Source organism: Gavialis gangeticus, unplaced genomic scaffold, assembly GCF_001723915.1.
Source record: "Gavialis gangeticus isolate Ggan-Ray unplaced genomic scaffold, GavGan_comp1, whole genome shotgun sequence".
NCBI lineage: Eukaryota > Metazoa > Chordata > Crocodylia > Gavialidae > Gavialis > Gavialis gangeticus.
Window position 1 is genome coordinate 206,136,013 of NW_017728992.1, and position 24,769 is coordinate 206,160,781.

The following is a 24,769-nucleotide window of genomic DNA, read 5'->3' on the forward strand; positions in this document are numbered from 1 at the left end:
CCTGGTGGTCATCCCTGATAAACTTATAGGTGGCCATCAGATCACCCCTGAGCCTGCGCTTTTCCAGGCTAAAGAGCCCCATGGCTCAGCCTGTCGTCGTAAGGTCTGTTTTCCTGACCTCTGATCATGTGCATGGCTCTTCTCTGGACTCTCTCAAGTGAAAAAAAGCCCTGATTTGCAATTTAAAAAAAGTAGCTCAAAATCCACATTTTTCCATGGTTAAAATGAAACACCACGATATACCACTATACACCACTTAAAATAACCCAGACCCTGTTTGTTTTGGGAAGGGGTGAGGCATCACTTCTTCCAGTTGCAGCCCCAGGAGCTGTTCTGCCCACATGCTTGCCTCCTGCTGTTTCCAAAAGCCATGGGATACATTTCTCAGCTGGCTTCACTTCGTGGCTGTCATTCTGGCCCTAGAGCCACGTATGAGACTTTCACCTGGACTCTTGTGTTTCACTCCAGAGGAGGTTGCATTTCGGTGATTTCCTTGCTGGATGGCCAGTGCTGAGCTGGTCCAAGACCCTGAATGGGGGGGGCACTATAGAAAGGCAACATGCATTTATTGACAGCAATAATTATATGCCAAGAAGAGCTGGCATTTTCCTTTTTAAGGCCCTTAAAAGCCACAATGTATTGCTCTCCTCTGACTCTCCCACTATCCTTAGCCCCAGAGACCAGGCTGAGGGGCTGGTGGTCTCTCCTGACCTGGGAATTGCAATGTCCCTCCCTCTGGCCAAACCTCATGCCTGTCCGGAGAGGAGGTCCCGCGGTGGCATCCGGCCCTGGGGATGTTTGGAAGTTGTCACCTCCTGCCTATTTATTTTCACTGATGTTCCAGCTCCCTGGGTGAGGGGAGCATGTAGGACCCCCAACAGGAGCTGCCTGGGGATACTTGTGTTTCATCGCCTCGTTCATCTTGCACTCCTTCATTAATGGGGTCCCTCTGTCTTCAGCCATCACTTGATTGCTGGGGGGGAAAGTTAATGTCCCTGCATCCATCCCTCCTGGCTGGAGGGTGAAGACAGGGGAGGGCTTTGCTAGCAATGTGGTTGGAGGCTGATCGGTGCAGACCACGCTGCAATACCTAGCGAGAGCTGTTTCTACACGACCGTCCAAACTGGAGAGAGTCTTGGTCTCGCTGAGACTTTGTGCTTTGAGGAGCTCGGGCCTCTCTTGCTTTCTCCACCCATTTTCCCATTGCATTTGTGACGTCTCAGCCAGTCCTACTTCTTCCTGACCTCAGTGGCAGCGGTGGGTGCTCTTCACCTATGGATTTGGCTGCTCTGGATTGGTGTTTTTGTGCTTGAAGGTAGGTGTCCAGCCTAACAGTCTGCACCCAGCTCAGCTGCATTCAGGGGTAGAGCTGGGAAGAGCCCTGGCATTCACCTCCCAACCACCCCTCCTTCCTGCCCAAAGTCCCTGCCAGCCCGTGCCACCTGCCTGGGGGAATCAGGCAAAAGACCAATTGGGCCCCGGAAACGCGACAACCCTCCCACCTTTCTGGGGGACTCTAGTCTGACTGCTGACATCACCTCTTCTCCGGGTATGGGGTGGTCTTGTTTCTATGGGGAAACAAATCCATAGATTCATAGATGTTCGGGTCAGAAGGGACCTCAGCAGATCGAGTCCGACCCCCTGCCTGGGCAGGAAAAGGTGCTGGGGTCAGATGACCCCAGCCAGCTGCATATTCAGCCTCCTCTTAAAGACTCCCAAGGCAGGGGAGAGCATCATCTCCCTGGGAGCCCATTCTAGATTTTGGCCACCCTTGCCATGAAGACGTTTTTCCTGAATTTCATCCTAAATCTACTCTGACAGTTTGCGACCATTGCTCCTTGTTATCCAAGAGGTGCCCTGGTGAACAGAGCATCTCTGATCCTTTGCTGCATCCCCCTAATGAATTTGTAGGCAGCCACAAGATCCCCTCTCAGCCGTCTCTTGCGGATGCTGAAGGGGTCCAGGTCCCTCAGTCTTTCCTCGTCGGGCTTGTCCTGTAAGCCTCTGAACAGACGAGTGGTCTCCTCTGCACCCTCTTGAGGTTGTCCACATCCTTCTTGAAGTGCGGCGCCCAAAACTGGACGCGGTACTCCAGCTACCGTCTGACCAGCGCCGCATAGAGGGGAAGTGTCACCTCCTTGCATCTGTTCATCGTGCATCTGCTGATGCACGATAAAGTGGGGTTAGCTTTGCAGATGATGTCTTCACACTGACGACTCGTGTTCACCTTGGATCCACTGCGACTCCAAGATCCCTTTCCGCAGCTGTGCGGCTGAGAGGGTCATTCCCAGCCAGTCGATGTGCTGGATATTTTTGCACCCTTGGTGCAGCACTCTGCACTCATCCTCCTTGCACTGCATCCTATTGTGTACTGCCTGCTTTTCTAACCTGTGCAGGTCTGCCTGCAATCGTTTCCTGCCCTCCCGAGTGTGCACTTCACCCCACAGTTTAGTATTGTCCGCAAACTTGGACAGAGTACACGTCACCCCCACATCCAAGTCACTGATGAAGACATTGAAGAGTACAGGCCCAAGGACCGAGCCCGGCGGGACCCCACTGCCCACATCCCCCCAGGTCAATATTGACCCATCCACTACCACGCTCTGGACGTGACCCCCGAGCCAATTGGCCACCCACCGGACTGTGTAAACATCTGTGTCACGGCCTCTTCATTTATTGATGAGAATGGGATGAGATACCGTATCAAAGGCCAAAAATGACATCCACCCCTACTCCTGCGCCTAAGCATTTTGTGACCCTGTCATAAAAGGAAAGGAGATTAGTCAGGCATTCCCCTCTGACATCATTTTTCCCACTGGACTCCCACAAATATGATCCTTCATAATCTTTTCTAAGAGCTTTCCTTGGACAGAGGTGAGACTGACTGGTCTGTAATTACTCAGATCCTCCTTCTTCCCCTTAATAAAGGGGATGCTTGACCCAGGTGGGACTTGAACCCACAATCCTCAGCTCCGGAAGCTGATGCCTTATCCATTAGGCCACTGGGCCTGCTGTCTTGGTGCCTTTACCATCCCCTTCAAGGGGAATAGCCATGGTGCATCTTCCACAGGAAGGGCTAAATATGCCTTCAAGCTCAGATCCAGGCCTTTTGATGTGCTATCTGCACCCCGTAGCCCCAGAGCATGCAGCACCTGCAGATGGGTCTAGGAGGAAGAGTAGAAAGACTTGCTTTCTCCCCTTCAGCAGCTGGAGTTGCTGGCTGCACCGTCATCCCACTGCTCGGGGAACATCGAAAAGGAGGGAGGCTTTTTTGCAGGCTTGTACCATGCTGCCCGTGAGCAGCACATCGTCTGGGCTCGTGCAAACGCTTCCAGGGCCCGCCGTCTTCTGTGAGTACCTGCTCTGGGCAGCTGATCAGAGAGGGACTGTTCGATCCCTGAATGGGCGGCATTGATTTCCTTCTTGCGGACCTCCCTGAGCTCTGTCCTTGCAAATCGTTGTCCCCATAGCAACTGAAGTGCATCAGATGTTAGCAGACAAAGGGACTTAAAAAACGCCCCCATTAACCCACCAGATCTGAACGCTGAGAGGGGACAGAAAGTCCACGCTGATGCGATGTGGACTGATGCTTTTCCTCGGTTAATGCAGGGCAGTTTCCTGCGGCTCTCCGGATGGACGGGTGTCTGGCTGGGAGCATCATCTCATGCATGCACACATGTGGGTCTGGCTTGCAGCCTCGGGTGAGCAGGAGAAACCAGCTCAGCAGCGTTGCTTGTCTTTATAGCAGCCTTTTTCTGCCCCCTTGGCTCTGCAGGGGAGCAAGCTGGCGTGACCACCCCCCTGCCAGGCCTGGGCGTGCCACGGGGAGAGAGGCTGCGGTGTGACCATGCAGGGAGCCCATGGCCCTGCCTTCGTGTGCTGCTGCTGCAACTCTGCTTCCACGTGGGGGAGTTTCCATGTGTCTGGGGGCGATACCTGGACAGAGGCACCTTCGTCCCCACACGTAGCGTGTACAAGTGCCTCCACTGTTTAGCTTGGGAGCTGGCCGGAGACCCCGCTCCCTGGAGCGCCGCATCCTCGGCACCGGAGACGCAGCCCCGCTGCGAACCCCTGCATCCAGGCCCAGCTCCATCGGTCCCTGTGGCCCCGAGTCCGGTGTAGCCCTGTCTCCATGCTCGTTTCTGCCCTCTCCTCTCCCTTCACCCTGGGTTCCCCATGGCCCCTTGGCAGGAGGCCCTGCAGGACAGCTGTCCCAGCCCTACATCCTGAGCCCCCAATGCCGCCAAAGGGGGTGAAGTGGGTTGTCCGACCGGTGGCCAAACTGGGCTTAGATGCAGGATCTCATCCCGGCTTCTCATCGGAGGCCCTCTGCATTAGCCCACATTGCTTCTCTCCCCTCTTCCTTCTCCAGGGACATCTGTCTCGCCGTCCTCCTCTTTCCTTCCAGCTCGCTTCTAGGCACTCCCGTTCCCTCTCTGCAAAACCCCCATTAGCTGCTTCTTCTGCTGAAGGCAACCTCCAAACTACAGCACGGTGGGGCCAAGCCGGGAGAAACCAACTCTGCCTGCCTTCTCCCTCTCCTCTTGGGTGCTGGTCTATTCGGGGGAGCGCGGACGGGGTAGGTGGGTCAGGGGTTGCTCAGGCAAGACCTCTTGCACCTCGATTCAATTTAAAAACCACGGGCTGTACTTTAAGCAACATGTCATTGCGAGAGCCTTTTTCCCTCCAGTCCCTGGCCAAAAAAAAAGTCGCATTTGCATTTAAATGGAGCTCTCTCTACAAAGCAGAGGCATGTTGCAGCATCGCTGTGCGAAGATAAAGATCCCCTTTATGGGGTGGTTTTTTTTTTTTGTTTTTTTGTTTTTTTTTTTGAAGCCAACCCCATGTGCTGCTGCAAGTGTCGGAGGGGCTATTTATGCATTCAGCAGCCGGCCCACTGAGATGGAAACTTGGGCTCCCAGGAGCCACCGCTGGCTACAGGTAGAATTATAAGCATGAGGAATGGCTTGTATATGGGCAGCCCAGCCTCCAGTGAAGTATTACAGAGCTGCTTAAATAATTCATGGGGTTAAAGTGCCCCCAGAGCACTGTAGACCTATGTGAAAACCACTGCGACCCTGCGCGACATCAGCAGATGGCTGGCAGCAAGCAGGGGCTGTGTGGTCCAGGTCCCTGGGGGAGATGGGCGGGTGAGGAAACGGTCTTGCCTCGGGAAAGGCAGCGCCTGGAGGGTCAGAGGATGAGGGGAGCTGTGTTCAGGCACTGATGGATAGCCAGCCTGGTCCCTAGGGCCTGAGGCTAGTGGTGTTGGAACAGGAGGCTCCTGGAGCTGAGATTCAGGCAGGGAGCTCTCTCTGCAAAACAGAGGCATGCTGCACAATCGCTGCATGGAGATAAAGATCCCATTTATGTTTTTTCTTTTTGATTTTTGTTAAGCCAACTCTGCCGGTTGCTGCAAGTGGCGGAGGGGCTATTTATGCATTCAGGAGCCGGCCTGCCAAGCCTTCAACTACCTGAAGCCTTCAAGTCCCTGCAGGGGGGCTGCAAAGAGGATGGGGCTGGGCTGGTCTCAGTGGGGGCAGACGACAGGACAAGGAGCAATGGGCTCAAGCTGCAGCAAGGGAAGTTGAGGTTGGATATTAGGAAAAAGTTTCTCACTAGGAGGGTGGTAAAGGACTGAAACTGGCTGTGGCATCTCCATCATTGGGGGTTTTTAAGACCTGGCTGGGATGATGTAGTTGGGGCTGGTCCTGCTTGGAGCAGGGGGTTGGACTAGATGTGACCTCCAGCGATCCCTTCCAGCTGTAAATGTCTGTGATTCTCTGTGTGAAGAGAAACACCATCTCCGAGTAGCCACCAAATGGAGAGACGGCACCGCTTGGCAAGCAATGTAGATGGAAGAGCGCGTGTGTCTAGACTCGTTGCCTTTGTACCTGCCAGGTCTACAGAGCACACTAATAGCTAGCACTGGGCATACGAGTGTGATCTTCTGATGATCCCTGGAGACTCCTAGCTGGAAATATTTGCCCTTTGTTACAGTCTGCTTGTTTGCAGTCCATAGATTTGCTCTCCTGCATCCTTGTTTCCTAAGGCACCACTATTAGGGCCTCCCAGAAGCAGGGACTCCACCCCAAGCAGGAAAAAAGGTCCAGATGTCCAGCCAGGTGCTGTGAAGCTCGTCCATCTCTCCTGATGCTGAACTTCTCTGAGCTGGCTTTGCTGAATTAACTTTCAGTGATGGGTCACGGGCTTTTCTTAACCATCACAGATCGGGGTCTGTCCTTCGCAGAGATGGAGGGCTACCTGTCTGGGGCAGAGGGCATGTGTGTATGTATGTGTGAGAGAGGGGTATGAGCTGATATCTTCGGGGTTACTTGCTTTTCTACCCGTTGAGGTCAGTGGGATCCTGCCTCCCTGCCTCCATTGCATTGCTTATCCCACCGGTGGCCTCCTTCCTCTGCACGTGAGAGCATCCCTCGGTACCGCAGGGCACAGATTAATTAAGAGCTTGGAAAAAAAATAACAGAGCTGGTATTGATCCTGTGCAGCTTGCTGTGACATAGGACCCGCTCATGGGAGATGAATAGCTCTGCGCACAGACAAGCTTCCTGCCCGGCTGAGCCACCCACGTCGGTTTCCACAGCCCCGGGGCCCTGGCCGCAGCAAAGCAAGCACGTGCCTTTGCAGGCTGCAGGGTAGAGTGGATGCAAGCGAGACTTTTCTAACTTTTCTCACTGCCTTCACAACCTGCATATGCACTTTGAATTTACTAGGACAGCTACAGCGTAGAGCCTGGTTTAGTGGTTCAGGGTCTAATCTTGCACTCTGTAGACCTTGACCTGGTTTCCTGTGTGATGTTGGGCAAGCCACTGTGTCCCTCAGGTTAGGAACAAACATTGCAGTTGTGCTTGGGAAAGTTGTGCCTGGAACAGAAATATCCCGGGACTGTCATGTGCACACATTGCCCTTCTAGTCAGGGGTTGCTGAGTACACTGCTGCTTTTTGCCATTGATTCAATGATGCAGTCCCGGGATAACTGTTCAGATGCACTGTGTGACATCCCAGGATAAACACTTAGTACTTCTTATCCTGTGAACTTTCTTAGCATTTATCCTGGGGTAATTAATGTGGATGTCTGAAACCTCACACATTGTCCCAGTATGAAGTGGCTTATCCGAGGACAAATGAGACATCTGTTTGTAGCCGGTGAGTCTCAAATGGCCCTTTTCTGTCTGACAGGGGAAGGATAAAGATGCAAAAGATTGGGAGGGGCTCAGATGAAATAGGGATGGAGCTGCAACCCAGTCTGGTGCCTATATGATTCAAGATGGATGTAGAGAGGGTTTAGAGAAGAACCACAGGGATGATTCAGGGACTAGACAACCGGCCTTATAGTGAGAGACTCGATGCTTGCAAATGGATTAATTTATCAGAGAGGAGGCCAGGGGATAGTTTGGTTACTGTCTACCTGTCTGGGGAGCGGAAATGTGATAATAACAGGTAATTCAGTCTGGGAGACAAACGTACAAGACTCACTGGCGGGAAGTTGAAGGTAGATACAGTCAAACCCGAAAAAAAGGTATGAATCGTGAATGCGAGGGGGATTAACTATTGGGACTACTTACAGAGGGCTACGGTGGGTCTTGGGTGACTGGGGATTTTAAATCCAAGTTGGGTGCTTTTCTAAAAGGCGAGCTCCCCTGTAAGCAGCCTGATGGATAGATCCCACCTATCAGTCTTGCCAGACAGTTGCATTTGATTGTGTGCTCTCACCGAGGTTGGACTGGATGATCTCTTGGGGTCCCGTCCAACCATACTTCTCTATGAGTTTTATGGGCATGTCTACACATGCATTTACACTGGCTTAAATTTACTGCTCAGTAAGTTACTGATCAGTAAGCGGGAATAGGCCAACATCTACACGTGCAGGCGTTAAAGTGCATTAATGCTGTGTGTGGTGTGACTTGGGACTAAAGTTAGTCCGGAGCCAGATCACACACACAGTGTTACTGCACCGTAAGGCGTCTACATGTGCATTACTGTGCAGTAACTAATTGGGCATAAATTTGGCACCTGCATGATACTCAAGCTGGTGCAAGTCACCATATTTACTGCACAGTACAGGTGTGCACATGTAGACACGTGCCTAAACTGTGAAGTAATTTCAGTTACTGCGCAGTAAATGCTCACGTGTAGACGTAGCAGCAACTGGGGATACATCATGACCTGATGGAGAGGCATGGGACTGGGGCTGTGTCTCCAGTTCAGCTGCTGATTTGCTGTGTGACCTTGGAGGTGTCTCTTCATCTCTGTTTTCCTGCCCGGTCTTGGTTAGGCATGGATGATTAGAGTTTGTCCCGCACCTGGTCCATTGGGTTCCTGATCCAACCTGGAGCTTTTACGTGTAGTTGTAATTCAGATAACAATGACAGGCTGTAAGGACCCTGCACCGGTGCCTGCCACCCGAGCAGATGTGGAAGTCAGCAGCCATGCCAGAGAGCCACCAACACCATTCGGTCATTTCTCAGGGAAACACGCTTGGTAGGTCGACGGTCCTTCTCCTCTTGCACCTTGCGTGATACAAATGGTGTTTTTTTGTCTTGTTATGGCACAGCTGGAAAGTAGGCAAAGGGGTCTAGGAAGTACTACGCTGGAGTGCTCTGCTAATGGCACTTGCTGTGCTGTGCCACCATGTCCATTTACCACTGGGATCAGAGGGCTGGTATGTACCGGGGGCATACGGTGGCATAGAAATCGCCCCTTACCTGGCTGTGCCCATTGTATTGTGCCCGGTACATGGTTTATTCTGCTACACTAGGAAGGTCTGTTCTGTTCTGGACGTTTTCTCTTCTGCTGTCCCCTGTCACCCTAAGTGGGTGGCGTTTGCGTGACCACGCATCACACCTTATGGCTGACGTGTGTCCCCTGAGGCGTTTTTCGGATGGGAGCTGGGGGGCAGTGCTTTGCTTTGGGGACAGGTATTTTTGAAGGTGCATGCTGCTGTGTGCGTGCCCTGTTGTGCTCGATGCTTCATTGCACTGCTAAAGACCTTTTAGTCTGATGTAGCCAATGCATTCAATGGGGTGGCAGAGGTCGTTAAGATCCACGGTGAAATGCCTCTAATTGGAGTCTGGCCAGGCCTGTGGAGATATTGCCTTGCTCTTCATGCCTGGACTAGGGGAGCGGCCATGGCTTTACGTGCCCAAAGCCTGCTCTCCTGAGCACTTACTGCTGCATTTGCAACCAGAGGACACACTACAAGGATGTGCTGAAGGCAGACCTCAAGGAAACAGCTACTGACCACCCTCTCTTTCCAGGTATCCCCCTATTCCTATCTGTGGGCTCTCTAGTTGTACTGGCTAGAGGCAGAGCTCTGCTCCAGAGATGCTGGCCTGGCTCTCTTGCACCTTGCTGTGTACCACCCGCTTAAATAAAAAGCCTGTGGCATCTGCTGGCTGGATAGAGGAGCCACTTGCAGCAGAAGAAAGGGCATGCCCGCTGTCTGCCGGGGGCATCGGGATACAGCAATGGGGAGTGTAGATTGGATAGCAGCCTGGTAGGGGTGGCAGAAGGATGAAGGGTGAGGGGGCTGTGGGAGGCAGGGCTGTGTACTGCTAGGGGGGGCTGGGGAAACCCTCCCTGCTCATTAGATGTAAGCAAGTGACTTTGCAAAGCTTTGGTGGAGTTATGCTGAGCTCCGTCAGTGGAGGATCAAGGCTCCTGATGGTGGGCAGGAGCTAGCAAATTGACTGTTGCGGTGATAATAGCATCAGTCCCTGGCAGTGCATATGGAAATTGGTGGCCCTCTCTCTAGGCCAGCTCAGGTTGCCACCATCTCTGCCCAGACTACTTGTCTCTGCTCCCTGTGACCTCGGGGGACCAGACCCTGCTGGCTCTTAGTTTTAAATGATGCCCATGGGGTGTGTCCCTGTGAAAGTGAGGTGTGATTTGGCCCATAAAGTATGGGGGAAGGCAAAGTGTCCTTGGGAGGTAGCACACGGGACCGGATGAGCGGCGTGAGGGGTTGAGGTATCTTATCCGCTTTTCCTCTGCTGTTTCTGGCACCTTCCCTGCACACAGGCAGCAATGTGCACGGGATCAGGGCTCTGCTCCCAGGCATCCCTGAAGCCTTGGCTTGCGGAGCCCTTTGCAGCATCAATGACAAGCTCCTAATGAGTGCCCCAGATCGTGTTGCATGTCAGAGCCGGGAGATGTCAATCCAAGCCGGCCCGTGAGAGTCCCAGGGGCTCCTTCTTGTTGCACCCATCCTGGGTTGGGTCCAGCGGGTGTTGATTTCTCAATGGGTTTCTGTTTTTGGGATCGGAAGCTCTGCTGCTGTGCTGAGAGTGGTGTCGGGGACAGTATCTGGGTTTGTGGGAGCCAACGGGATGCTGCTCCACTTGCCGGAGCAAGGAGAAAGACTCGGGGCAGAGGAAGAATATTACTGCTCCTGAGCGGCAGCGTGACTTGTGCAAGATGCCTCCCGTGGCTCCATGGATGGCAGGGGGTTGCATGGTAGAGCTGCAACCCCCACCATGTTGCAGACACCCCCATCCATTCCCCCTGACTTGCACCTGCCGCCAGCAACGGCCCCCCTCCTCCGTGCCTGCAGCACCGGGCGCCTTGCTCCTTGCACCAGGAGGCCACTCACGGTTCCTTGCGAGCATGGTGGCATCTGGATATCTTCTGGCAAGACACTGCAGGGGCAGCTGGGTCTCTGGAGGAAGCAAGCTTAAGTAGTTATCCTTCAGGACTGAGGAACCCATGGGCTGCACCAGGTGCAGCTAACTTGCTGTCCGAGCCCCTGCAGCAGCATGGGCAAAGAGACATCATGATGGTGTCCATCGCGAAGGAGATCTGCTTACACCTCAGTGCTGATGGGCTGCTAAGTGGAGCTTGCATCCAAACCGTGGCAAGCTTGAGGATGTGTGGAGCTGAGGACTTTGGTATAGCACCAGCTTGAACCCTGAGACCTGGAGGGGCCGTGCCAGCTCCTATGGCACAGCCAAGCATTTAGGTGACCGCTTGGATGCCCATTTAGAGCTGGAGCAGGTGGAAGACAAAAAAGCCACGCACTATTTACTGGGCCATACGGCCAGTAGATGTCACCCCTGCTTCATGCTGGGAGCCTCGGGTGGGTTTTTATCCCGGACGGAGAGAGAACCCCTTGCTCCCGAACCCTGGAGCCCACGTCCCCTATCATCGCCTTTTGGGATGCTAATGGGAAACATCATCTGGAACGGTGCCTAATCGCCAAGCAAAATAATTGCTTGCTGTTTTCATGGTGCTTAATGAAAATGGTTTGAGATCCATTGCTGTTTCCAGGGAGTTATTACATGACGAGACCCCACCAATGCCCTGGGCACCCGTCAGCCTCTGTACGGTTGGCCCCAATGCACTGGGGCTTTGGAGGCAGGAGTGGGAACCCAGGGTCTCAGCCTAGGGTTGGACACCCTTCCCTGCAGGTCCTGGACTGGAAGAAGACCGCATCCCTCCCCTAAATGCCCCATCACAAGTGCACTACACCCCTCCCCTAAATATCCCCATCACAAGTGCACCACATCCCTTCCCTAAATGTCCCCATCACGAGTAGACTATTCCCCAGAGCTACAAGAGTCATGCACCTTGGGGAGCTGTCAGGCTGTCTGCACTGCTTCATGTTACTCATTAATGCACTAATTAGAGCCAAGCGTTTGTAAAATAGTTTGCATGTCTTGTCTGTTCGTCCATCTGGTCCACTCGCTGTGACACAAAGGCGCTGCATTACCGCAGAAGCGCTTGTCAGCTCCCGGGGTCGGGGCTCTGTCTGACTTTTGTGTCCGTGGGTCACCAAGCACTATCCAGACCTAATCTCCCCTGCCGTTCATAGGCGCAGCAAGAGCACACATGAGAGATGGCAATAATATCCACGGCGCCGCCAAAAGCTATATTAGTGCCAAGTGTTCACATCATCGCATCATTGCGCCGCCGCCCCTGTGCTTATCATGACTGGCATTATTTCTCTTAGCCTTTCTTGTTCCTATTCTGACCGTAGGCCCCAAGCAGGCTGCAGCTGGGTTGCAATCCTGGAAGAGCAAGGGCTGCAGGCAGGATTGTTTTCTGAGCACAGCAGCAGGGCCATCTTGGGCCTCAGTGCTGTCTTGGCCACGTGGGTGCTTCAGAAGATGCTTTCACTTCCTGGGAAAGTGGTAGCCTCTTGGCCAGGCTTTCGGGGCAGTCCAAGGCACAACGCACATGGCTCAGGTTACAAAAGTACCTCCCAGGAGGACAGGAGGATCGATTCCTGTGAGCTGGAGGGAAGTCCTGGCTGATAGCTGGGTTGTTCCTGACCCAAACCTTTGCATGTGCTGTTCAGCTGCTTTCCGGGCAAAACCCTCCCGTGTGAAGCTGGTGTGAACCATTGCTAATACCAGGTGTGATCCCTGCAGATGCGCGGTGACAGCCAGTGTCCTGCTTGCATCTCGCTGGCTGCTCCAGGGCTATCAGATACCACTACCTTTAGTCATCTTGACCAGCTGCACCCACATCACTCTGTAGTAGCAGCAATGAGCGGGAAACAGGGCTCCTGGGTTCTTCTCCCGGCTCGTTCACTGCCTGACTTTGTGCACGCTTACCCTGTCTGTGAAATGGGGATATGGTGCTGATGAAGGCAAAGGATGTTCCTGGAGTTAAGGTACTTGCTTATTCCCTGGGAGTCCTGGGTTCAGCCACTGGTTTGCCATCAATTTCCTGTGTGACCTTGGCATGTCATTGAGTCTTTTATCTGCATAGTGTCACCGACCTGAATGCCACAGGGGATGTGAGGATAGTTGCATTTAAGAGGTGCTCACATACCATGGTACTGGGTGTCCCATGAGTACCCACGCTAGGAATCCTGTTTAGGAAACAAAATAAAATTGTCTGATACTTGGAGAGAACTGGGTGCGATGCCACAGTATTTTGCACTTCTGGAAAGCCTTTTATCCAAGGAATCAGAGCTTGTGGACAGAGGTGATATCTTTTATTATATCCACGAGCCCTGATTGCTTTTTTCCTCTAGACCAGTAAGACTACAACCTGGATACCTTTTATCCAACGATGCTTCATGAGGGTAAAATCTGCAGTTGGAAATGAAGACGCAGTAATACAGAGGTGGCTACTCAAGGAACAAACTCTTGTGTATGTTTTGTCCACATTTTTTTTGCTCCAGACTTTGATCAAGGAAAACCTAAATGATCTAATTTTGAATTCTGGAAGCGTTGATATGAGTTGTGGCCTTGCGTTTATAATTAAATGGATGTATTTGCTTCTCACCATCAAGAGGTGTGTGTGTGTGTGTGTGTGTGTGTGTGTGTGTATGTTAACATTTCCCCATCTTGCTTGCTACAGAGGCTGTAGATAACTTAGAAGCAGATATTATGTACTAGCCCAAATCGTGCATGAGTTAAATAGCACCACAGAAGTTAAGAGTGGGAAGCAGCTCTGCCCTTATGGTAAAGGCTGGGTTTTTTTCTTATCAGTCTGTCATCTGATGTTCGAGCCATTGCACTTCGAAATAACTTAAGCTACAAGGCTTCTCCCACTTCCCTAGCGAGCCTGTTTCCCAGCCTTATTCATTTGCTGTCATGCTCCAGGCTAATCATCTTTTCTCAGGCTTTTCTCCCCCATATTCCTACAAGCTCAAATATGGTCCTTCTTCATCCCTGGCATTTCAGCTGCACATATTCATTGTCCCACTGAATAAGAATTAAACTCAGTAGGAGTTTCCAGGGAAGCCAGGCACTGTGGTCCCGATCCAGCGCCTTGTCCTTATTAAGTGATTTGAGACAGGCATTTAACCTCGGCTAGAGGAACTTGCTCTTCTGCTCAGAGTCAGACTGATCGTCCTATTTGGAGTCAGGAAGGAGTTTTACCCCACGATCAAATTATTATGGGCTATGGGGGGTTTTGCCTTCCTCTGTAGTGGGGCATAGCCCTCTTCTTGGGATGTCATGTTTTTATTTTATCAAGTGCATGGGCGGTGGACCTGATGATCTGTAAGGTCCCTTCCAGCTCCTAACATCTATGAAGCTATGAAACCCGTGCAGCAGCAGGGCATTGGCCATTATTTTTTTCCTGCTTTACCTGTGGCAGGATAGGTAGGGTGTTCTGTCCAGTGGTTGTGCCAGGGTTGATGGTAGCTTTACCAATAGGTTAGGCAATGGATTTGTATAGGATGTTTTCAATTGGGATGATCCTGCCTCTGGTGGGAGGTTGGACTAGATGACCTGTGAAGGTGCCTTCCAGCTCTGTGACTCTCTATCTATATCTACATCTACATCTATATCTGTCTATGCCTATATCTATATCTACATCTATATCTACATCTACATCTGTAGCTATATCTATATCTATGTCTATGCCTATATCTATATCTACATCAATGTCTACATCTATATCTATGCCTATGTCTATGTCTGTATCTACAGCATTGCCCCTTGTTCTTTCTATGCCTATATCTATATCTATATTTATGTCTATGTCTATATCATTGCTCCTTGTTCTATCTATATCTATATCTATATCTATATCTATATCTATATCTATATCTATATGATTCATCACCATAAGTGATGCTTAGCTGAACTGGGCCCTCCTAGCTTCATTTCAAGAGCTAATGAGCACCTACATATCTCACTGAAGACAACGAGAGTGACAGCTACTCATCAGCTTTGACAGTCAAGCCACCTATCGGGGTATCTCAGTGTGGGTTTAGTAACTTTGGGTCATTGACTGATTTTGACCATTTATGCCATGTGATGCAGTCGTAGAGGATGGGGCTGGAAGGGACTTCACGGTAGCACCTCGTCTGCTGTCCAGCCCCAAGGCAGGACCAGGTATACCCTGAACCATGTGTCCAGCCTGTTCTTTAAAACTCCCCGATGGAGATTTCAGAGTCTCTGAAGGGATCTGTTCCAGTGCTCGAGTGTCCTGTCAGTTAGAAAGTTTTCGCAATGTTTAATCTAAATCTCCATTGCTGTAATTTAAGCCCTGTTACTTCTTGCACTACCCCCAGTGACTCTAGAGAATGGTTTTTTACCTTCCCTTATGCTGGTGGTTCTCAACCTTTTTAGATTCAAGGCACCCCTTGGAAAATGCCAGCTTTTTGCTTTTATTCATCCCTTGACTGTGGATGAATAATAGAGCGTTTCTACTGCTGCAAAGCACTCCAAACAATGACAGCAGGCCAGGATATCTCCCACGCTGTGGATTCCTATGTGAAATCTCTGCCTTTGTTTTGCAGATCACAGGGAGGCGTTTGCACACCTCACAGTGATAATGTGGCACAGCACCCTGATTGAGAAACACTGCCCTAAGTTTTCACATCTGAAGTCTTGTATCATGTCTCCCTTCCCTCTACTCCAACGTAAATACTGTCTCAGGGGACGGGTTTGCTGGACCTCTCATCATTTCTCTTGCAGTTTTCTAATGCACGGACATTGTCATCAGCTGGCCCATGCAGCAGCTCCCTTTTCAATGGACTAGATGATCGTGTAAGGTCCTAGCCTGGGACATGCACCAAATGCCAGTAACCAAAAAAAAATAAAATAAAAAAGTTCTCTGAACAAAATACTGACACTAAACAATGATGGCTCGGTAGTTTTTTTTGTGACAGGACTTTTGCTATTCACCTTGTTCCAAGTGTTGACCTCAAAAAGCTGTATTTAAAACCGGGGTTGGCCAATTAAATGAGGTTTTGGCTTTCTTCTTCATCTTCATGGTCTCAGGGGGCTTTGTTGCAAGGACAGTCAGGAGCCAAGATCACAGAGAGCAGGGGTAATAATAATAAATACAAAGGAGAAACCACTACACATCCTGACATTGTGATCTACCCGTTGAGTCCGTTCATTATTTCAGCCTCTGGGCTCCTCACTAATAGGCAGCCACCGCTCATTTCAAAACAGCCGCGGAGCAGCAATGTGGGGGCTTGGGGGGCGGGTAGTTACAAAAAAGGTCGAGTCTTTCTAATTGAGAGCCAGCCAGGCATGATTAACATTAATGCAGCCTCAGCACTGCCTCCGACCTTTGTTAAATACTTGGATAACACAAAAGGCTTTGGGTGAAAGGGGGTGATGAGAGCAGTTGAGTGGGAAATATTTTGTGAGATGGAGGTGTTGCAGTCTGAGGTCCAAAGGGAGGACAGGGAAAAGTTTGTCCTAATAATGCCTTCCCCCTTCGCAGTGCTTTTCATTCATCTCAACAGAAGTTTGTAGAGATGATTGATGCCATTGCACCCATTTTATAGATAGGGGAAACTGAGGCATGATGGAAGGAAATGATGTGTCCAACATTGCCCAGCAGGTCACTGAATAGAAGACAACTTGGGAATACAACTCAGGAGTTGACAGTGGGCAATAAGCTGGACAGGAGCCAGCTGTGTGGCCTTGGTGCCAGGAAGGCTACCGGCATCCTGGGCTGCATTGGCAGGAACGTTGCCAGCACATCGAGGGCAGTGATCCTTCCCCTCTGTTCAGCACTGGGGAGGCCACATCTGGAGTCCGGTGTTCAGCTGTGGGCCCCCCACTAAGGAAAGGATGTGGGGAAACTGGAGACAGTCCAGCGGAGGGTGATGAAAAGAGTTGTGGGCTGGGGGACAGGACTGGTGAGGAGAGGCCGAGGGAACTGGGATGATTTTGTTTGCAGAAAACAAGACTGAGGGGATTGATTAGCAGCCCTGACCTCCCTGCAGGGGGCTGCAAAGAGGATGGAGCTGGACTGGTCTCAGTGGGGGCAGACGACAGGACAAGCAGCAATGGGCTCAGACTGCAGCAACGGAAGTTGAAGTTGGATGTTAGGAAACACTTTCTCACTAGGAGAGTAGTAAACTGTTGAAAAAAGCTACCCAGAGAGGTGGTGCAATCTCCATCCTTGGAGGTTTTAAGACCTGGCTTGACACAGCCTTGTCTGGGTTGATGTAGCTGGGCATGGTCCTGCTTTGAGCAGGGGGTTGTACTAGATGGGACCTCCTGAGGTCCCTTCACACCCTCATTTTCTATGATTTTATTAGTTCCGAGTCCCAGTCTAGTGATCAGTCCACTAAGCAACATTGTCTTTGGATTGCCTGGGGGAGGAGACGCCTAAGTGATTTCCGTGCAATATTTTCATTATTGATCTGGCTGAAACTAGAGCAGTGATTCTCAGCCTGCGGGGCCTTGAGATCCTTTCAAGGGTGTCTCTTACGTGTGCAAACGCGATTCACACGATGAACTCAGAGGTTTCAAATAGGAATCCATAGTGTTAAAACTAGCCTTCCCTTTTGTAATCTTCCTGAGTGCCTTGCAACAGAGGGATTGCTCATTTACTTTCCTGTAGTCAAAAAACAAGTGCAAACTAAGAGCTGGCATTTTCTGAAGAGTGTCTTGAGTCTAACGAGGGGTGCCTCGAGTGTACAAAAAGTCGAGAGCCACTGGACTGAGAGGGCACCTGTGGTCAGAATTCACAATAATCCTTACAAGCTGGAGAAACGGTCCATAATCAAGAGGAAGAAATCTGGCAGCAGAAGTGCAAAGTACTGCAATGATCAAAGGCAAAAATATAAAAGGGCAATAACTGGCTAGGCAGTCGCACTGCAGAAAAGGACCTGGAGGTGGGTCCACAATTGGTTGCTGTTACAGAAAAGGCAGGTCTTATCCTGAGATGGTTTAACAGGAATATCACTGAGGACGTAATTTTCTGCTCTCCTTGAGGTTGGTTTGGCTGGACCGCTGCGTCCAGTTTTGGGTATTGCTTGCCCACAGAGGGTGGATTGGAGAGTATGGAGAAGAGCGACAAGAGGTCTGGAAGTCATAAAAGGTGGAAAGATTTGGGTTTGCCTAGTCTGGAAAGGACAAGGGGAAACATGACATGTTACCTTGTCTGCCAGTTCTTATGAAGAGTAATTGTTCTTCACGTCCTCCTGGGGATAGGACAAAGAAGAGCAGCTTTGCAGCAAAGATGATATAAGGAGACGCTTTGTAGCTCAGAGTAGTGACACTCTGTCTTTAGATGTTTGTGAGATTAGGTTAGGGAAATGTCTCCTGGGGATGGTCTAAATATGCTTCACCTGACTCACTGCAAAGGGGCAGGATTCAGTGAGCCCTACATTCCCATGGCTCTGTGCCACTTCACGCACTTATGGGATGATTATAGAGGATGCTCGTGGCTGCAGGTGATTACTGGATAATGTGTTGGTGTCAGTGCATCAAAACCAACATTGAAGCATTGGGAGGGACTGCAAAGCTGAGTTGTAGATGCTCAGAGACTTCGGGAGCTCAGTCATTAAGCTGAAGGGAGGTCACTTGACAGCAATCTGTGTGGGAAGGAGAAGGGCGAGAATCGGTGATTTTGTTCTAGTGTCAAAAGGCATAACACGATCCAATGGCTGGAAGCTGCAGCTACACGGAGATAAGGTTCAGCTGTTTAATGTGACGAGCGCACAACTTGCTGGGGCGGTGGTGGGTGCTGTTCAATCTGAACAGGCCGTCTTTGTAGATCTCCTCCTCCCTGCTCAAACAGCAATAAGCCGCATGCATGGTTTTCTGGACAGAGCTGCGTCGGAGGTCAGGCTGGTCCATCCTCAGGGTGCCTTAAAATCTATGGGTTTAGCAAGGGAGGATGCATCTGTTATTCAGGAACAGAACTGAGATGCAGGTTAACCTGTACTTGAGCTGGTCTTCCTGTGCAGTTTTGAACAGGTCACATAATCCACCTCTATTCCCTTTCCGTACCAGGAGGAAGGCAGGAGGTAACGCTGAGGACTCTGTGATGCTCAGGCACCTTGATGATGAGGGACGTATAAACACCTTGGTGCTGCGCGGGGCTGTAAGAACAGCGAGGTTTGTCTGTGTTTCAGCCCTGAGGTCTTTTGGGATGCTCGGTTCAGAAGAGCCCAGCCGCTGAGAAGTCACCGGGGCTGGATTTGGTGGGAGAGTGAATCTAAAAATGAACTGGGCAGGGACTGGAGTCGCTTGTAGACAAGCTGTCTCTTGCTCTGCCAGCTGAACTGTTGGGGAAGTCTCGTTATTTCTTGGCTGTCATTATATTGAGTTAAAGGAATTATTCTTGTGACATTGAAAAGCACGATTAGCAGCTGATGGAGGCAAAGGGCACGGGCACACATGTGGGTGTCATTTTGGCTGGTTTTGTATACTGATTTAAATTACTCTCAAAGCAGGAACAGACAGATGCGTCACTATTCCCAAGTGGCTCACACTATAAGTGTGCCTCACACCTAGACACAGGGAGTATCCTACTGGCAGGCAAGGCTTTTTGGGTATCTTTTATTAGACCAACTAAATAGTTCTTTGCAAGCTTTCGGGCACAAACACCCTTCTTCGGTATCCTACTTGCATTCAGCAAACAGCTCTTGCAACGCAGTTGCAAACAGATGAAACCTAACTGAGTGGTGAATTAAAGCTGATCTAATTTTATGCCTTATTCTTCCCAGGGTACTAGTTCTTCATTGGGTCCATTCATGATCTTCTTTTGTACACTAGCATAATGCCTAAAATTACCTATCAGACCTAAGAGCAGCTGGAGAGTAGGCAGCACATCTGGATCTGGATGTGACTAACCCAAAGGTCAGGGAACAAGTGGTCCAGTTCTGCCACTCCAGCTTATGATGGAAAGGACTAGCTATCACACTGGTATCTTTGCATTTATTTAGTTAGTCTATAGAGGTGCCTGCCTACCCGGCCTTCAGATTAATGCGGTTAACTACCTCTCTCCTTGGATGGGTTCAGAGAGAAGAAAAATGCCACTTGTGAGCTGAGTGCAACCATCCTGAAGGCCGCTGTAGTTTAATGACTGAGACTTATGAGATAATAGGCCATTCTAGCACTAAAAGCAATTTATTGTCATTAAGCAGTCTGGATAATGGCAGATTTTCCAGTTGGATGAGGAGCTCCAAATGCTCAGGGCAAACTGCTGAAAGGCCACGAGCAGGTTGTTTTCGTGGGAGAATTCGGAGCACTTTTTGTTACCAGCGGTTTTGTGTTTGGTACCACATCGCCTGGGGGAGTTTGCACGTGGGGCTCCGGGCATCGCTCGGGTGTGGCTGGGCAGCAGGAGCCACAGCAGCTCGAGCTAAAGGGCCAAATGTACAAATGGGTTGATGGTTGTAAGGTCTAAGGACACAGGCAGGCGAGATTCTTTGGATAGATGTGATATCTTTTATTAGTTGGAAAAAAGTTCTTGGCTGCAGATGCCACTGGCAGGATCTGCATTGGGTTTCCTGAACCAGCTGACGGTGTCCACAGCTGATGCAGTCGCTCGTCTGATGTAGGGTGTAAACCCCACCTGGGTCCACAGCTGGTACGGATGCTGCTGGGTGGAGGCAGTACCGCCTGCCTGTCCGGCACCATGTGGGAGGAATCACTGCCGGCAGCGCTCCTACCGATGCAGCCCAGGATGCCATTAGCCGTCCTGGCACAAGGGCACGCTGCTGGCTCCTGTTCAGCTTCTTGTCCCCTGTCCCCCCCAGATCCTTCTGTTCAGAGCTGCTGCTTAAGCAGTCAGTGACAAGAAGCTCAATAAAAGTTGCGCTGAAGCCTCAGACAGCGATTGGGCTCTGTCGGTGGACTGACATGAGTGTAGTTACAACTGAAGCAACTGAGCTGTTTCTGGAAGTGCTCGAAGGGTTAAAGAGCCCAACATCTGGAAGACGCCAGGCTGCAGGGCCCTTTGCCATCATGCACTCCCCGGTCAGAGGCAGGGGGAGAGATTCGATTAATTAAATGCAGTGAGCCTCACTTTCTATTTTTTATGGTTTTTAATGATAGCATAATGGATTACCGCGTCAAATGCAAGCCCGTTCAGACACCCTGTCATTAAGTGGAGGGCCCTTTGATTAGCAATCCGTTTGGACGAGGGGAGCAGTGTGTGTTTTGCTGAACGCTACGCTATGAAATTACCTTTTAATACATTAGAGCAATTATGCGTTTTGCTTAACAGTGAAATCGAAAAGCTCCTCAGACGGATAAATCACCAATCTATCAAAATGGCTGCGTGGTGCCTGCCTACCCCATCCCCTCACCTCGCTTCAAATCAGCAAGGGAGAAGCGAAAAAGAGGCCTCCTAATAGCATGTGTGAAGAGTTTATTATCCCTGCTCTGGCTAAACGTGTCTGGTTACGGATATCCTATTGATCAGCCCGAGCGAGGCATCAGGGTACCTGCCATTATGTCAATAGCCTTTGATGCGCTTGAAACACAATCCATCTCCCATCAGGAAATGGAAGAGACAAGCCGGCCTATTACTGCATACCATTAAGAACGACACCGGCGCAGAAAGTGACTTTCATGGGAAAGAAAGTCTCTTTGAAGGTCAAGCGCTCTGTGCTGCACCGGAAAAGGCCCACGCACCCGGTGGCTGCCACCCGTGTGACACTGGGGCTTCATCCACTTCGGAGCAGGGTGTCATGCTGGATCCGATGCGATCACATTGAGCACTGTGACCTGATGCAGACTCTGCCACGTGCCTGCTTTTGGCATTGTTGCACCGTGGCAATTCAGAGCCCAGGTAACCCCGTGATGTTACGGGAGGGAGTAGCAAAGCAGTGCTTACGTCTCATCATGGGGCCTGATGCCCGATCTGTTGAAGTTGCTGGAAAGTTGCAGTGGGTTTTGGATGGGGAGTGGCTGGCTGGTCAAAACCCAAGCACTATTTGAATGCAGCGAGGAAGGTGCAGAATGACTCACCTTCCTTCCTGGCACTGGCAGGATGCAGATTTTTTTCAGACTGAAGGCCTGAAGGGCCCATTTTTTGCCTTGTACAGCTCCAGCCACCCTGGGTACACAAGCAATCACATAAGAGAGCAGGAAATTATGGCTTAGGGTAGGTGGTACATTTACATTTTGGTATGGTGCACTGACGCAAGTGAGGCTGGGATGTGGAGTGGACAGACGTGCAGTTATTCAGGGAGCTGTTAGATGCATAGATTTCATAGATTTCATCGACATTTGGGCTGGAAGGGACCTCAAAGAGCATCAAGTCCAGCCCCCGCCCCAGGGGCAGGAAGTCAGCTAGTGTCAAAGGACCCCAGCAAGATAAGCATCCAAGTGTTTCTTGAATGAGTCCAGAGTAGGTGCCTGCGCCACATTAGAGAGGCTGTCAGGGCAGGGGTAATAGCTTGTTTGCCTTGAGCAAGGGGCTACTGCGGCACAAGCTGTGGACACAACCCATGGAGCGATGTGGTGTAGTTTTACCTCTGGTTTTTCTGAGGTTGATCCTACACAGGAATCGAGCATGTTGGAGCTAGACCAGGAATTGGAGCTGGGCTGTTCTCAGTGGGGGCAGATGACAAGACAAGGAGCAATGGGCTCAGGCTGCAGCAAGGGAAGTTGAGGTTGGATATTAGGAAACACATGCTCACGAGGAGGGTAGTGAAGCACTGGGACAGGTTACCCAGAGCGGTGGTGGGATGTCCATCCTTGGAGGCTTTTAAGACCCAGGTTGGCAAAGCTTTGGCTGGGATGATGTAGCTGGGGCTGGTCCTGCTTGGAGCAGGGGGTTGGACTAGATGTGACCTCCTGAGGTGCCTTCCCACCCTCGTTTTCTATGATTTGGTGATTCCAGGTTACCCCTGGCAGAGCTGTGCCTTGTGCATCACGCTTTGTTTTATGCTGGTGTAAACGTGTTGTGTGTCCAGGACGTGAGCGAGCAAAGGATAGGAAGACCGATTTAGGTCAGCTGCTGGTGTGCGTGAGAGCTAAGAGGAGGCCTGGCTATCCCTCTACAAACATGCAGAGGAGGTTGAGGAGGGTACCTAGCTATAGTACAGGGCTGGTGTTGATGTGAGAGTGGGGGGATTAAGGATCCCATTGCTTGGCTATTGGTGGCTAGTGGTGTCTGCCAGACTATGGAGGAACTGGGCAGTCCCTGAAGACTTACGGTGCAGTTTCCTAGTGCATAGTGCTGTAGGCACTAGTGCTTAAGGCTCTGGATAAAAATAATAGGGTCCAAGGCCCAGCTGAGCCTCCTTGGTCCATCAGGTACCAGGGGTCCAGGCTGAAGCCAGATGCGATACATCTGTGCATTTAACCCTGTTCTTGGCTGGGAGGGATAGGCACGGCCAAAACGTTGGTAATAGGAGGGAGCAATCCTGCATTGCTTCGAGGCAGGGTGATGCAGGCATCGCTCACTCCTCGATCCCTGCAGCTCCATGAAAAGCAAAATTCATTTCCCTGTTTTTATTAAGGAAGTCGTCCAAATTAAGTAGCCCGGAGCCTTACTGCTGCCTCTGAGCTCAGCCCAGGCCCTGAGCCTCATCCCAGCTGGCGCCAGCCCGACCCATAGCACGACCTGTAATTAGAGAGAGAGCAGCTGGATAGACCAAGGCATGGGAACAGGCACCTTGCTAATGAAGGCTGACCCCGTTTTGTGTCTCTGGAGGGGCCCTGGGGGTGGGTGGATTGGCTTGGAGGGATGAGTCTTCATCCCCAGCTGTTTGTAGCATCCGGGTTTGAAGCTGCTCATGCAGCTGCCTGGTCTCTGTTTTGCTAAATGCACCAAGCAGGAAGCAAACCTGCTACCAGGGGCCATTTCAGGTTCTTCGTTGCTTCCCGTGCGTGCAGGCTTTTGTGTACCACATTATTAAATCCGCAGCAGGTCTGAGCCTGTCCCACTGACCTGAGCCGGCGACCTCCTCCAGTACTGAAGGGCAGTGAAGCTGCTCTGAACTCATGCCCAATGCCGCCCCTGCCCCCTCGACCCGATCTTGAGCCCTCGTTTTTTGGCAGATCTGAGAGAAGGCGCTGGGGCAGACTCATGGGTGAACTTCCCACCATGGAGCTCATCACCGATTTGGGTTGGTGGGACATGGTCAGAGCATGCCTTCCCAAAACTGCCTGCTGATGCTGCATAGATAAGCCTCACAGGAAGACATGTGTCTTCCAAAACTCAGCTTCCAAACTCATCCCCATGTTGCTGGGCTCCTGCAAGAGTCCCTGGCTGGACTTCTATGGCCTGTATTACACTGGAGGTCAGCGCAGCAGATTATAGCAGCTTGAAAATCATAGGAAATGAGGGTTGGATGGGACCTCAGGAGATCCCATGTAGTTTAACTCCCTGCTCAAAGCAGGACCAGCCCCAACTCGATCATCTCAGAGAAGGGTTTATCTAGGTGGGTCTTCAAAACCTCCAAGGATGGAGCCCACCACCCCTCTGGGTAGCCTGTTCCAATGCTTTGCTACTGTTGTGGTGAAAAAAGTTTTTCCTAATATCTAACCTCAACTTCCCTTGCTGCAGCTTGCGCCCATTGCTCCTTGTCCTGTCGTCTGCCCCCACTGAGAACAGCCCAGCTCCGTCCTCTTTCCCTTCAGGCCTTACACCGTGCAGGTGTAGCTCCAAGTCCAGGGATTTCTGCTCATCTTCCTGCTGAGACTAAGGCAGGACAGGATCAAGGACACTGAACTGCAGCCTTGTGTTTAGCAGGGATAACCCTCCACAGCAATGGTTCCCAATCTTTTATAGACTCAAGGCCCCCTTGAAAAATGTGAATTCTTGGCATTCACTCCTTTTTCGACTATGGGAAAAATACTGAGATAATTTTTCTGTTGCAAAGAACTCATTAAGCAGGGCAGAATGGATTGGATACTCTGGATTTCTATTGAAACCTCTGGTTTTACCTTGGGATGTGTGTGTGAGTGTTTGCACACCTCACAGTGCTAATATTGCATGGCACTCTGTGGTACCTAAAAGGATCTTGGGGCACTCTGGCTGATAATCACTCCTCCAAAGGCTATTTTAATAGCAGCCTTCAAGTCGCTGCAGGGGGGTTGCAAAGAGGATGGAGCTGGACTGGTCTGTGGTG

The 24,769-nt window shown here is 50.9% G+C and overlaps 1 protein-coding gene and 1 non-coding gene across 3 annotated transcripts in view; one reads left to right on the forward strand and one right to left on the reverse strand.

The window, feature by feature from the left end:
• The window catches only part of ADGRB1 (adhesion G protein-coupled receptor B1), a 451,386-nt gene that overhangs the window by 144,714 nt on the left and 281,903 nt on the right, over window positions 1-24,769 (forward strand). The window lies entirely within an intron of this gene.
• Window positions 2,937-3,009, reverse strand: TRNAR-CCG. Its single transcript has one exon. It is a non-coding gene; the product is annotated as a tRNA-Arg (tRNA).